This window comes from Peromyscus maniculatus, chromosome 4 (genome assembly GCF_049852395.1).
Source record: "Peromyscus maniculatus bairdii isolate BWxNUB_F1_BW_parent chromosome 4, HU_Pman_BW_mat_3.1, whole genome shotgun sequence".
NCBI lineage: Eukaryota > Metazoa > Chordata > Mammalia > Rodentia > Cricetidae > Peromyscus > Peromyscus maniculatus.
Window position 1 is genome coordinate 29,574,122 of NC_134855.1, and position 13,413 is coordinate 29,587,534.

At 41.1% G+C, this 13,413-nt stretch overlaps 1 long non-coding RNA gene across 1 annotated transcript; it reads left to right on the forward strand.

Moving 5' to 3' along the window:
• The first annotated feature begins 1,033 nt into the window (after positions 1-1,033).
• Positions 1,034-13,031, forward strand: LOC121829037 (uncharacterized). Its single transcript, XR_006071811.2, has 2 exons — positions 1,034-1,206; positions 12,438-13,031. It is a non-coding gene; the product is annotated as an uncharacterized LOC121829037 (long non-coding RNA).
• The last annotated feature ends 382 nt before the right edge of the window (positions 13,032-13,413 follow it).

The following is a 13,413-nucleotide window of genomic DNA, read 5'->3' on the forward strand; positions in this document are numbered from 1 at the left end:
TTTAATGCCAGCACTTGGGAGCCAGAGGCAGACGGATCTCTGTGAGCTACAGAGTAAGTCCCAGGACAGGCTCCAAAGCTACACAGAGAAACTCTGTCTCGATAAACAAAAACAAAACAACAGCAAAAAAGATAGTCTAACCAAATTGATGGGCTTCAGGTCTCAACAACAAAGGTAGAGGAATGACTGATTAGGATACCTGACACTGACCTGTGACCTCCACGTACACTTGTGTAAATGTGCATCCATTCATACAAGCGTGCGCGCGCGCGCACACACACACACACACACACACACACACATACAGAGAGAGGAGAGAGAGAGAGAGAGAGGCAGAGAGAAAGGATTAGAAACGAACTAGAGCATAGAGATGAATGAAACAGTATTAAGATTTTTCATAGTTAATATAGTACATATTGTTTTAGGTTATAAGTGTTAGAAATAATTTCCTACCAAAGAGACCTTTGGATAAGTGTGTAATGGATAAATGTTGGCATCTACTTTCAAAACACTCCTGTTTAGCCATGTCTTCTACTGACTCACTCTGCTTCTGTTACATCCATCATTAGAACCACAGACATTGAGAGAGGAAGACAGGCCTGGGTTCTAATGTCAGCCTTCAGAGTCTCTCTCTTGCTCTTTCCTCTCTCTTTTTCCTTCTGTCATGACATAAAATCACAAATGTCTCATCATTCTGTTTCATAGATTATCTATCAAACACAGGTAGCCTGGGGCTAAAAATCAAGGGCTTGACTGGCTGCCCTCCTTTCTGGAAACTCTATGAGAACATCTACTTCATTAGCTTTTCCTGCTTCTAGTGGCTGCTCATGGTCATTAGTTGTGGCCTTGCTCTTCAAAACCAGCTATGTTGGACTTTCTGACTCTACTTTTGTCACTCTGGCCTTTTCTGAACAAGTTCTTTACTTCTCTGATGTCACAGTCGATCATCTGTAGGACACTGGTAACAATTGCGATGATTGTGATGAAGAGCTGCTTGCTCTACACAGTGAGATACCTGAGGCTCAGGCTGGGCAGAGCACACCGAGGAGACCCTGTCAGCATTCTGTCTCTGAGGCAGGGGGCAGCAGGAGCAACCTGCGGGGAGGCTGGCACAACTACACCTGCATGCTACAGCTCTGTGCTCCACATTGCACACCTTTTTCTTATTGAAGTCTTTGAGGGAAAAGATCTGATCTGACTGACTCTGTAAGCATTCATGATTCATGCATGCACTCCCAGGAATCACTTTTATTATCAGAAATGTTTATGTTTGAATGAGTGAAAATAAGATGACCAACTTGAATTTTAAAATAGTGTGAAAATAGTAATAATCTGATGTAGTACTTCAAGCACCAGTGATCTGAGCGTTCGAAGTGCCTGTGACTTCATATTCTAGTGGGTCTACTTTCTTGCCCCCTCTAGCCTTCTTGAGCAGGAATTGTTGAAGGGAAAAGAAAAATAAACTACATTTATTATATGAACTGAAAATTAGCAGGGTGGGATGTACTGGGAAGAACCAATTGTTACTTTTGCAACCCGAGGACAATATGCATCTCCTTCCATGTCTGAGTATTCTTTATGAAGACTGTTCTGAGCTTTTCATGTCACCTGTCAGACCTGCAGACATGACCACATCTCTCCTTGAGTGTGTCAGGGACTCTGGGAGTCCTGTGAGGGAGTCATTCCCCTCCTGTTCCATCTGCTACCACACAGCAAAGCTTCTCTGCCTTATGTCACCAAATACCTGCTAATGTAGTTGAATCCTGACTGTTGTTGGCAGAAAACGTGACAGTCCAGATCAGCTAACCATCACCACTGTTTAGCATATACTGTGTCTAGGAAGAAAGCAGCTGGAGGTATTTATTCTTCAGCCATAAATGCTTCTCATTTTGCATACTTTGGGGATGTAGGAAGTGATAATGAATTTCTTTTTGTTTGACTTATTCTATGTAAGTGTATTTTCTAAAGAGATTTATATCACTCTCTTCTCTGTATACCAACATATTTTAGTTTCAACTTTGGAAACGGAAAATTCATCTCTACTAATGAATGCTCTTCTTTTCTCTTGCTTCTCAATGCCCAGTGAAATCTGGCCACTCTCTGGTTCTGGCTGACAGCTTGCCAGTCATTCTCAGGTGCATTTTGGTTCAAAAGTTAGCCCTGATTCTAATTACTATGGACAAGTAGCAAAAGCTTCTTGTTGGACTCTTCAGGCATGGGATAAGGCAGATTCTTTAATAACAGTGATAAATCTGGTCAAAGTGTAGAGAATAAGAGACTGTGAAGTTCTCAGCCCTACATGGAACATCTATATCACACACCTGTGACCTTGGGGCTCAGGAAACATCTGGGAGAGTGAGTAGGAAGATTGCTAAAGAGTGGGGAGAATGCTGATGTCTTCTGGACATATCATGTCATTGTGGTCATCAACTCTCAGCCGATGATGCTGTAAGACAAACACAGGATCAAGCCAGTCCATCCCCTAGCATGCTGAGGACCACTGCTCACCATGGGCTGGGCCCTCCCCATCAATCACTAATTAAGAAAATGCCTTACAGCTGGATCTTACAGAGGCATTTTCTTAATTAAGGTTCCCTCTTTTCAGATGACTGTAGTTTATGTCAAGTTGACATAAAACTAGCCAGCACACTATGGGAGGTAGAGTCAGTTTTCTTCAGCAAACAAGAAGAGGAAGAGGAGGAAAAAAGGAGAAGGAAAAGGAGAAAAGAAATTGGGAGAAGAATGTGGGGATTGGTTTCTGGAAGGAGTTGGGTACAGAGGGTGGAAACGACCTAAACACATTGTATCCGTGCATGGATTGACCAAAGATCAAAAAAAAAAAAAAAAAAAAGATTTGGTGATGGTGTTGGTTTTCTTTTTGGAAAGAGTGACAGAAGGGAGGAAAAGCTAACAAAGAAATATACAGGTGTTTTTAATCCCGGTATGAGGAAGGTAGAGGCAGGTGGATCTCTGTGAGTTCGAGGCCAGCCTGGTCTACAGAGCAAGGTCCAGGACAGCCACAGCTACACAAAGAAACCCTGTCTAGGAGAAAGGAAGGAAGGAAGAGAGAGGGAGAGAGAAAGAGAGAAGAGAAGAAAAGAAAAGAAATAAACAGGTACATCCCAACACTTTTACACCCAAGAGAGTCATGGGCCCTTATGGGTATGTCTTCCTGTGTTCAATATTTAGGATAGGATGTTCTTGAAAAGTAAACAGGTGTCCCATGTTTTTACTTGTTGGTGAGGTCTACATTCCTGAACATATCAAGTTTGTCCTTTCAGTGCCTACAGATGAGAATTTTCAAATAGTATTTTAAGAGTTCTTTCTGAGGGCTGGGCATTGGTGGTGCATGCCTTTAATCCTAGCCCTTGAGAGGCAGAGAGGTAGGTGAATCTCTGTGAGTTCGAGGACAGCCTGGTCTACAGAGTGAGTTCTAGAACAGCCAAGCAGCCAAGGTTACACAGAGAGACTCTGTCTTGAAAAACCAAAAAAAAAGAAAGAAAGAAAGAAAGAAAGAAAGAAAGAAAGAAAGAAAGAAAGAAAGAAAGAGAAAAGAAAAAAAAGAAAGAGTTCAAAATGGAATAGGAAATATTTACATAGAAAATGATTCTTGAAATGACATTTAATTAAAGTGAGTAAATGATAATATGCAAGCTGGGCTTGACTACAGGGTCTCCTTGACTTGATTATCCTTAGTGAATGTTAGCTAAAATTTAAGCCATGTTGACAAAATATTTTTCTAAAACTTCAGGTTTCCCTTCTTATGAGAACACAAATTAATTCTATCTGGCTACAAACAATGACCTAAATGAATTATTTCTGGTGGGTACTTGGTATCATGAAGGAAGAACAAAGGACTTGAAAGCTAGTATCTACTAGTAGATACTACTAATGCTGGATAGTGGTGGTGCTGTATCTGGGCTGGTGGTCCTGAGTTCTATAAGAAAGCAAGCTGAGCAAGCCATAGAAGCAAGCTAGTAAGCAGCACCCCTCCACAGCATCTGCATCAGCACTTGCCTCCAGGTTCCTGCACTGTGTGATTTCTTGTCCTGACTTCCTTCAACGATTCACAGTGCTACGGAAGTGTAACCCAAATAAACCCTTTCCTTCTCAGTTCTATTTTTGGTCATGATGTTCCATCATAGCAATAGACACCCAGACTACAACACTACTGGAGGTGCCCAACTGGGATTCGGGGTTTTGTGTACTGCTGGACCCCATGCCTACTCTTAGAGTCAGTTGTAGTCTTTACCTGCATAAATGACCAAAGAAGCTGCATGTGGTACATGCTGTCATCCTGGCATGACCAAAGCCGGATGCTGAGTTTTCAGCTCTCATGGGCTGCACAGCAATACCTTTTTAGGAGTGGTGGAGAGACAGAGAGAGAGAGAAAGACAGAGACAGAGAGACAGAGAGAGACAGAGAGAGAGCCAGACAGAAACAGAGACAGAGAGAGACTACCCCATAACACCAGTTTCCAAAGCACAGGGACTTTGGGTTACTTTCTCAGGCATTTCCCCCCCTTTAACTCCTCCCAAATCTCCCATTGCACATATAATTATAAACTGCTAATTGTTAAACTAACTTGAGAAAGCCTAGAGTCAAGTCATTTATCCCATAAAATGTTTTAGGTGATTAATATTGGTCGGCAGACTAGCTCTAAGCCCCAGTCACTGGAAAGGTAGATGATAATAGGATCGTTAGAATTCTTGGAAGACTCGAATGCCAGGATGTATGTTAAGTGCTTAGTGTGGAAGCTGGCAGGAGAGGAACACTCAGTAAATCTTAGTTATTGCTCTGTAACTCACAGAAGAAAGGGCCCAGCACTGATAGTGATTAGGCATTCAATTTGTGCTCTATCACCACACATGCTTGTTCTTCTGGATGAGTAACAGATTTATGAATAACCACCCAGTGATGTCATAGAAATGTCAGGTTATAGCTATGATGAGTGCTATTACCTACTTTAAAGTATTTTATAGTTTTTCCTTTTCTGAGGACAACCAGACAGACTAGCAGATAGATATGGACACACACACACACACACACACACACACACACACACACACACACACACATAACTCATATACACACACATGCACTCATGCTCATACATCTATGCATGCACACATGCACACACACACACTCATATACACACACATGCACTCATGCTCATACATCTATGCATGCACACATACACACACACACACACACACACACACACACACACACACACACACACACACGAAACTAGTTTCCCACTAGTTGCTCACGCACTGGGCATGCAGCTTTTAGAGGAATGTCTGAAGTCTATGCACATACATTTTTCACTTATCACTGAAGTACAAGTATGGCCATAATTCAGAGGATTTACATTTCACTGCTATTGTTCTCTTTATGTTGTTAAGAAAACACAATTTGCACGTTCATGTGTCCAGTCTGTAAAGCTCATCAGACTTTAAATTATTCTCTGACTGGATCCCAGCCCCTGGTTAATCAGGAAAAGCGTCCACTTTCTAGAAGGAAGCTATGCTTGTGTGTGTGTAGATGGTTAATTCCTACTGCACCTCTCAAATCTCTAGACTCAAGTGGCCTTTGTTGCTTATTTGCTTATTTCTCTGGTTTTGTGTTCTTCTTCTCCCAGCAAGCTTCTCTGAAGGAGTTCTTGTCTCCCAGCCATCCCCTCAATATTCTGAACCAGGCTCCCCACATTACCACTGCCAGACTTGAGAGCGTGCCCTGGCAGACAGGACTTGAGGGAAATGAACTCTGATCAGCTCACTGTCCCAGACCAGCTCTTCGTGCCTGACAAAGGAACCCTCTTTCTCTATAAAATTTATTTTGGAATTGTGCTTTAGAAGTACCCTTCCCAACCTCACTGTTGAGAAGTGAACTGAATTTGAAGTCCTTTCTGAGTCCTTCCTGGTGGCTCCTAGCCTGGCAGGCTAAATTGAAAGTGGCTCTCAGTGCACCCCCACCCCCAGGCTCAATTAAAGGACAAAGAGGTGTCACGAGAACAGTGTGTTTGCACACAGCCATTTACCCAGGAGTCATAAATGTGACATGCGAGCTCTAAAATTTCCTAAGGGTTTAATGTTGAAGCATAAAGCAGATCCAGGAATTTGGAAATGAGCGGTTTTGCTTTGAACAGGTCATCAGGCAGTTGTGACATTGTGGGGTAAATTGGCAGCCTGTTTGCTGTTGTTTCCTCTTTTTGAAATTTAACCTCTTGGAAAAACAGCAGTCTGGGCTGTTGCATGTCTCCACACAGGCCACCGGAGAAGACCACTTAAACCGGTTTTTGATCTGGAGTACAAATTCCCCTCCAGAATGTCCCTCCAGCAACTCTCTTTCCTCCTTTTAAATCATCTTGACAGGGCATCTTTGCTGGGTGCAATTTCTGTGCCCTCTGAAAGCAGGGGGCAGAACATTGAGGACAGAACATCCACGATTAGTGTTTCCTTCACCTCCCAATGGAAAGGGCGCAAGCATGCAAACACAGGCTTGTAGTCAGGCACTCTTTAAAAGACAGTCACACGGTGCTTTGTCCCAGGGCATTTCACATATCAGACCTGACAGATATATATATATATATATTTATCATTTGCAGACTTAGACTTAGTTGTGCTCAAATAATCAATAGTCATAGAAATAATGATCATGAGGGCTTACATCATCACTGTAAATAATAACATTACTACTTTTACATCACAACAATCATCTGCTGTTGGCCAAGTAACTGCTAAGATATAAGAAAGGTGTAAGAGGCTTTGTAAGGAATCAGTTCTGGATACTTACCCTAGAGAACAGGTCTCTCCAAGCCTTGTATAGAGATCTGCATATGATAAGATGCTAAACCACAAAAGTTTCCTTAACTAAAATTGGTCTGTACCAGAAGTACTACTAGCCAGAAACTTTTTTTCAGCTTTGAGTTGCTGTCTCTGATATCAATTGATAGAATTCAGTTGGAAGGAGACTCTTGGGACTGTCAACCATGTTGGTAAAGTAATGTTGTGTTTGAAAATATCACAGACGGCTGCTTCAAAGTGCTTAATGAATGGGTATGTGTGTGTCTCCACAACATGATATATTTTTTTTAAGGAAACTAGAAGGCAGGAAACACAAACCCACACATTAAAGAGTCGCGCCAAATGAAGGCTCTGTACTGTGTTTGCTTTTTTTTTTTTTTATAAAGAAGTTCTCTGCCAAGGATTTGCCAAAATTCTATTGTAAATGAGCATCACAATTCATAAACAATTGAGAAATGCTGTGAACGGATGCCCAGTGTTTCTATGTGTGTTTCCAAGAAATCACTACCCACTGGGCAGAGACAATGTATACCAATGTCCCGACGTTCAGACCCTGGCTTCAAAGCCATGATAATCTCTTTTACAGAGATTTACAGAGTCTTTATGCCCATAAATGTTGAGCAAACAGTGAACTAGACACATGGAGCATTGTTACAATTCATAGTTTTTTTACGGAAAAAGAAATGTTGGTATCTCAAAGACCTGGAAATATGAATGTTAGTGTGTTATTTTAAATCTACAGTTAGCTCAGTTCCTTTTTTATTTAAGAAGTTGGAAAAATCTCCAATATTATAATTTTATGGTTTATTAAAGACAATATTTAATGAGTCAAACATTTCAGTCTCTTAGACCCTCACGATGGGCAGTATGGTAAATGCTTTAAATGTGCACAGTGAAGTTAGGATTGGATCTTTATGAGTTAGGTGATATAGTTCCTATTTTACAGCATCTTTATATATTTTTCCAGTGCTCAGGAAATTTGTTTCAAGTTATTTAGCTGGCAAATATTACATCTGGACTTTGAACAGAATTCTGTTTCACTCTAAATATTGTGTTCTTTATGACTGTTTTCTAATGATATCCATATGTTGATAAAGGCATCTTGCTGGATTCTCCCAAAAGAAGTGAAAATTCCACATGGAAGATGATTTTAGCCAAATTACTAATTTACTATCTATGGAAGAGAATTAGCATTTATTTGCAAAAATGTCTATCATCCCCTCTACGGCAGTGATACAGATGATACACCATCTTTACCTTTGATCTGAGCCAGGGCCAAACAGTGTGCCAGCCTTTCCGTTGCCTATGGCATCTCTCCTGCTGGAAGTCACGCTTGGCCTCAGTTTTCCCATCAGAGTGTTCTGGGTGAAAATGTCCCATTACCTGAATATGTACCCAAGAGAAGTTTTATATGCCTCAGTGAGCTACTACACACTGTGCACTGTAAGGAAACTACTCTAAACTGTTGCTTTCTTAATTTCATAATTGGGATTGAAAAAGTGGTCAGTGGCTTAAGATCTCCTCGGACCTGTCATCACATCCCTTATCTCCTCCAAGGTCTGTCCCATCCTTTTGATCCCCTCTTCAGCCTTCTGCGAGGAATTTTGCCTCTTATAACCTAAATGTTGAATCCTCCTGCCATCTGTGTCTTTGCTTTCTCTGAAAGAAGGTTGCCTTGTTACTGTACAGTGACGAAACCACACTCATGATTTTAAGCCAACCCTCTAATGTCTTCTTTTTCCATATTGTCAATGAAGAATTTTTTTTGTAATCTAATGATAGAAAAACCAGTAGTTTAGTCATCAATCGATTAAACAAATATATGGTTAGAAAAGAAATCATAAAAAATGGTTCCTATTTCCATCGGCATTTCGATTTAAAACTTAAAAAGCTACACACTAAAGCATCAAGCTTTTGGTAGATATTTTTTCTAAGATTTTGAGTCTACCAACAGGATGTCTACTGATTCTTTCTCAAGTATAATGTATGTACATCATCTTCCATGTTTCTCACTACTGAGTTATTTAAAGTAGAGTTAAGAACCTTGCAAGTATTGAGAGGGTAAAGTTCCTACATTTTTCTTGTATTTCCCACACTGGTCTTTTTCAGACAATACTAATTCATTAGTAACTTTTTAATAATTCATGCTTATAGGGTTTTTTTTTTAAAGAAATCAATTTAATTTCCACACAACATGCGTATTTCCCTATATGGCCCCCATATTTCATTAATATGTATCATACTATTTCAATAACAAATTGTACTGACTCTTTGGAGTAATGCCTTAGACTAATGAGTATGCCTGAGGTTTAAGGTATAGGTTAATAAGAGGCTGTTTTAGTTAGTTTTCCATTGCTGTGATAAAACATCATAGTCAACTTATAAAAGAAGGACTTTTGGAGAGCTTAAGGTTCCAGAGTTAGAATCCATAATGATAGATCCCCCATGGCAGGAGCCAGTAAGTATAGTGACAGACAGCAGGAGGTGGAAGCCAAGAATTTACATCTTGACTCGCAAACCTGAAGCAGAGAAAAAGCACTGGGAATAGCTGCTTTGAAACCTCAAAGCCTCCCTCCTCTACCCCGGGTGATAAACTCCCCTCAAGGCCACACCTCCTAAGATCCCCCAACAGCATCATCAACTTGGGTCCAAGTATTCCTTCCTATGGGGGACATTTTTATTCAAACCACCATAGAGGGTAACTAGCTAGCCATGAGCACTCATCCCATGATCGAAGTCAGTATATTTTAAGAGTGACTAGAAAGCCGACATTACCCCAGAGCACCGCTTACGTGGAAGGTAAAGAGAGACTTCTCACTTATATTTATCATCCAGCTCTTTCCTTGGCTCTGATTATACACTGGGGAAAGATAATTGTCTTTGGATGTAAACTGCTTTCCCTGGCTCTTCAGGATAACAGCACTGTTGAAGATTTCTTTAGTGTCTTCTTCATGGCCAAATACAGTCAAATTGTACCAAAAATCGGGAAATGATTAACCAATTGTATCTGCTGGTAAAATTCGTATGTCAAGGCGAAGACAATACAAGTCTAGAGGAGAGGGAAACTTGTAAGGCTGATCACTTCAGACAAGATACCGTAATTGGGATGGAGACAGTTAATTAGAACACAGACACAGTCAGGAAACTCAATTTAAGATGCATCATGTCCATGATGTAATGCCCAAAGCACAAAATAAATTATTGATAATTGGAATAATTACTTGTAAATAAATAAGATTTTTTTTCTGGACTAAAATGTGAATTGAAGAACTGAAATGATATTATAGATATTCAAGTGCTGTGCAAATTAGAATTTCATTCTAATTTCTAGGTATTGACACATCACCCCACCATTCTTAGCTTATCAAGAGAGAAATAGAGAGGCCAGGGAATTAATTCAAGGTCAGTGAGTAAGGGATCTAAACATAGCTAGCCAACCACAGGGTACCCAAAATGTTCTCAGTCAAAAGACTTAATAGCTTTTCACCAAAAATAACTACTTCAGTCAAAGAGGGAATGATAATTGCTAGTTCCACAGACAACCTAAGGAACCACATCATTTTAACCCAGAAAGCAACATGAAATGACCACCCACAGGCCCATCACACAGTTACCTCCTCCAGCTGCAGGGGAGGGGATACTCTTCCCTTCGCCTTCCTACTGACCTAGAAAAGCACCAATGAATAAATAAAGTCTAAATTGAATGAAAATCAGGATTTCCTCTGCCTCTTCTCTGTGATTCAGCCAAGAAGCCACACCAGCTATTCACAGAGATAGGGATGAGGCGACATCCCCAATGCAAAGATCTGGCTCCTCAGGGTAAGCACTCCCAGCCGGGAGACTTCAGTTCACTCTATGTCCTTGGATAACATCTCTGGAGAACAGCAGTAATAGCTTGTGATGGCTGAGCCTCCAAAGGCTGGAGTTAAATCCTAGCCGCCCAATTTATTAGCTGTGTGAGCTCATACAGGCTGCTTAACGACATAGAACTTCCAGTTTCTCTGATTGAAAAAAAAAAAAAAGTTAATGTTTGTTTTGTGAGTTTGCAGTGAGAAATAACTAAGCAATTATGTTCGAAAGGCTTGGTCATTACTGAACGATGGCATGGATTTATTTTAGCTTCTTCAGACAGGAGCTACTTCATTAGAGATCTTTTGCGGCTACTTGGAAATTTATCTAAAACTTCTTAGAAAGTGAGAAATGTCATGAAAAGCGGGAAAAAGGACCCCACAGAGACCAGAGGAGACCACAGTAGGAGGCAAGATGGAGGAACTGAAGAAGGGATCCAACCATAGAAGAGAGAGAAGCTTGAGGAAATCATTCCTTTTCCTAAGATACACCAGTTCTATCCTACCCATTTGAAAGTCTGGCTCAATTTCTCAAAAGATGATATAATTTTCACACAAATGGTTGAAATCATTTCTTTAAATGAACAACATGAAATAGCAAACAACTCCACCCCATCTCTTTGCTAGGTAATTGGGTTAATATGACTGTTTAGCAACATTCAGGTATCCAGAACTTCTCACTTTCAAGTGTGGAACTCATCTCCTGAGGCTGGGGAGTGAGTCCTGGGTGGTGCTGTGCTGGTCCATTCTGGCTGGCCACAGGTGAAAGATGGAAGGAAGTGATGCTCAGAGATGAAGCGGGGTGAAGTACAACCCAGAAACAGGTCGCTCAGCCACATGTAGGAAGGACAGGAGAGAAGTCCCCAGCAGCTGGGGTCACAGAAGTAGCTTGACTTTGTACATGGGTGCTGACATCTGAACGTGGGCCCTTGTGTTAGCCAAACAAGTCCTCTTCACCATTGAGCAGTCTACAAATCCCCTACCCCCCATCCCCTTTCTTTCAAAAGATTCATTCTTATTTTCCTTTACAAGTGTTTCGCCTGTATGTATGTATGTGCACCACATGCATGTCTTGTGCCTGCAGAAGTCAGACGAGGATGTCAGATCTTCTGGAACTGAAATTAGAGACAGGTGTGAGCTGCCACGTGGGTGCTGGGAATAAAACCCAGGTCCTCTCTAAGAACAACGAAGGCTCGTAACAACTGAGCTCTCTCTCCCCTCTCCCGCTCCCACTCCCTAAACCACTTCTTAAAAAGGAGAATGACTTAAAGATGAAAGCTGTTGGGATTTAATGGGCTTTGAAAGCGGAAACTTTTATACTGGGTGATTAAAATGTGGCACTAAATGTAAGCAACTGCGGGTGTGAGCCAGCAGCATTGAGAGCAAACAGCGCCTTTCCTAGAGCTTGTAGAAGGCAGAGCTAATGATAGTCTGCAGCTCGGAAACTCCAATCAGGAAACACTCTGTAAGCACAGCTCCACTTCATTAATGCAGAAGCGGCAAACTGTTCCCAGCTACCATGAGCAGAGAAGCAACCTAATTAAACAAGTGGAGATGGCACTATCTAGAAATTCTAATGGACGCATAGCAGCTTTACAACTCTGTCACTCCGTGTTTATTAGCAAGATCAAGATAACATACTGCAGAGACCCTTCAAACCTCTATATCATAAAATCCATGAAATTTACAAAAAAAAAAAAATTACTTCCTGAACTTTAGAAATTCAAACTCAGTGATTACAGTGCTGAGCACTCACTCACCTACCTGTCTCTTTTTCCAGCCCTGCAGGTCATTGTGATTCAGGTGATCTAGCCAGAGTCCACCCTGAAAGGCACTGAGCTGGATCGTGAGTCTTCTCACAGAAGGGAAGAGCATGGAGAGAAGAAGCCCTCAACGAGTGTGGAATGGGAAGCAGACACCTTCTGCACAGAGCAGGAGTGAGTCTTCAGTTATCACACTGAACTCACACTGAACCTGAGCAAAGAGTTCTGTGGACATCCCAGGTGCCAGTGTGAGCTCATTCTGTCCCAAGGTCATTTTCCCAGTCATCCATTGATAGAAATAGCCTCAGATGGATTTCTATAATATTAATTACTAAGTTCTTATTTGAAGAACATCTCCAAAATCCAATGAATTCTAAATTTCAGTACTAATACATTTCTCCTGATAGATTCATGAGATTGACTGAGTCTCCCTGGTTAAGGGCAAGAGCAATGATGTCTTCTCTAAGATCAAGAGTTAGAATTTGAGTCTCACCCCAGATGGACTCTGCCACTGGGGCAAGTGGGTTCATATCTCTGGACTGCCGAACGGGTTTAATATCTCAAGTTTCCTCTCTGTTTTCCTGTCTTGTAATAAACTGCTTACTATGTCAGATACTGTTCTCAGCACATCATTCATAAATGGACCCATTTCACCTGCACTTTCAACCCACAGAGTTGTAATGACCCTTGAATTAATCCCATTTTATAGACAAGCATACTAAGACACAAAGAGGTTAAATAACTTGCCCCAGACTATTAAAAATAGTATCTTTGATGAGCCATGTTGGATAGAATAGTGACGCATCTCCACTTCCCTCATATACACAGGAGAAGGGTCTCAGTTGGAGTCTTGGGACAGATGAGTGCTGCTGCTGAAGGGAAAACCTACTCGAAGCTGAATTGGTGGACTTTGTTCAATAAAGGCTGTTACTCAAATGTATTTATTTAAGTCTGAGCCTTCCTTTCCAATTGATAGACCAAAAAACTAACATC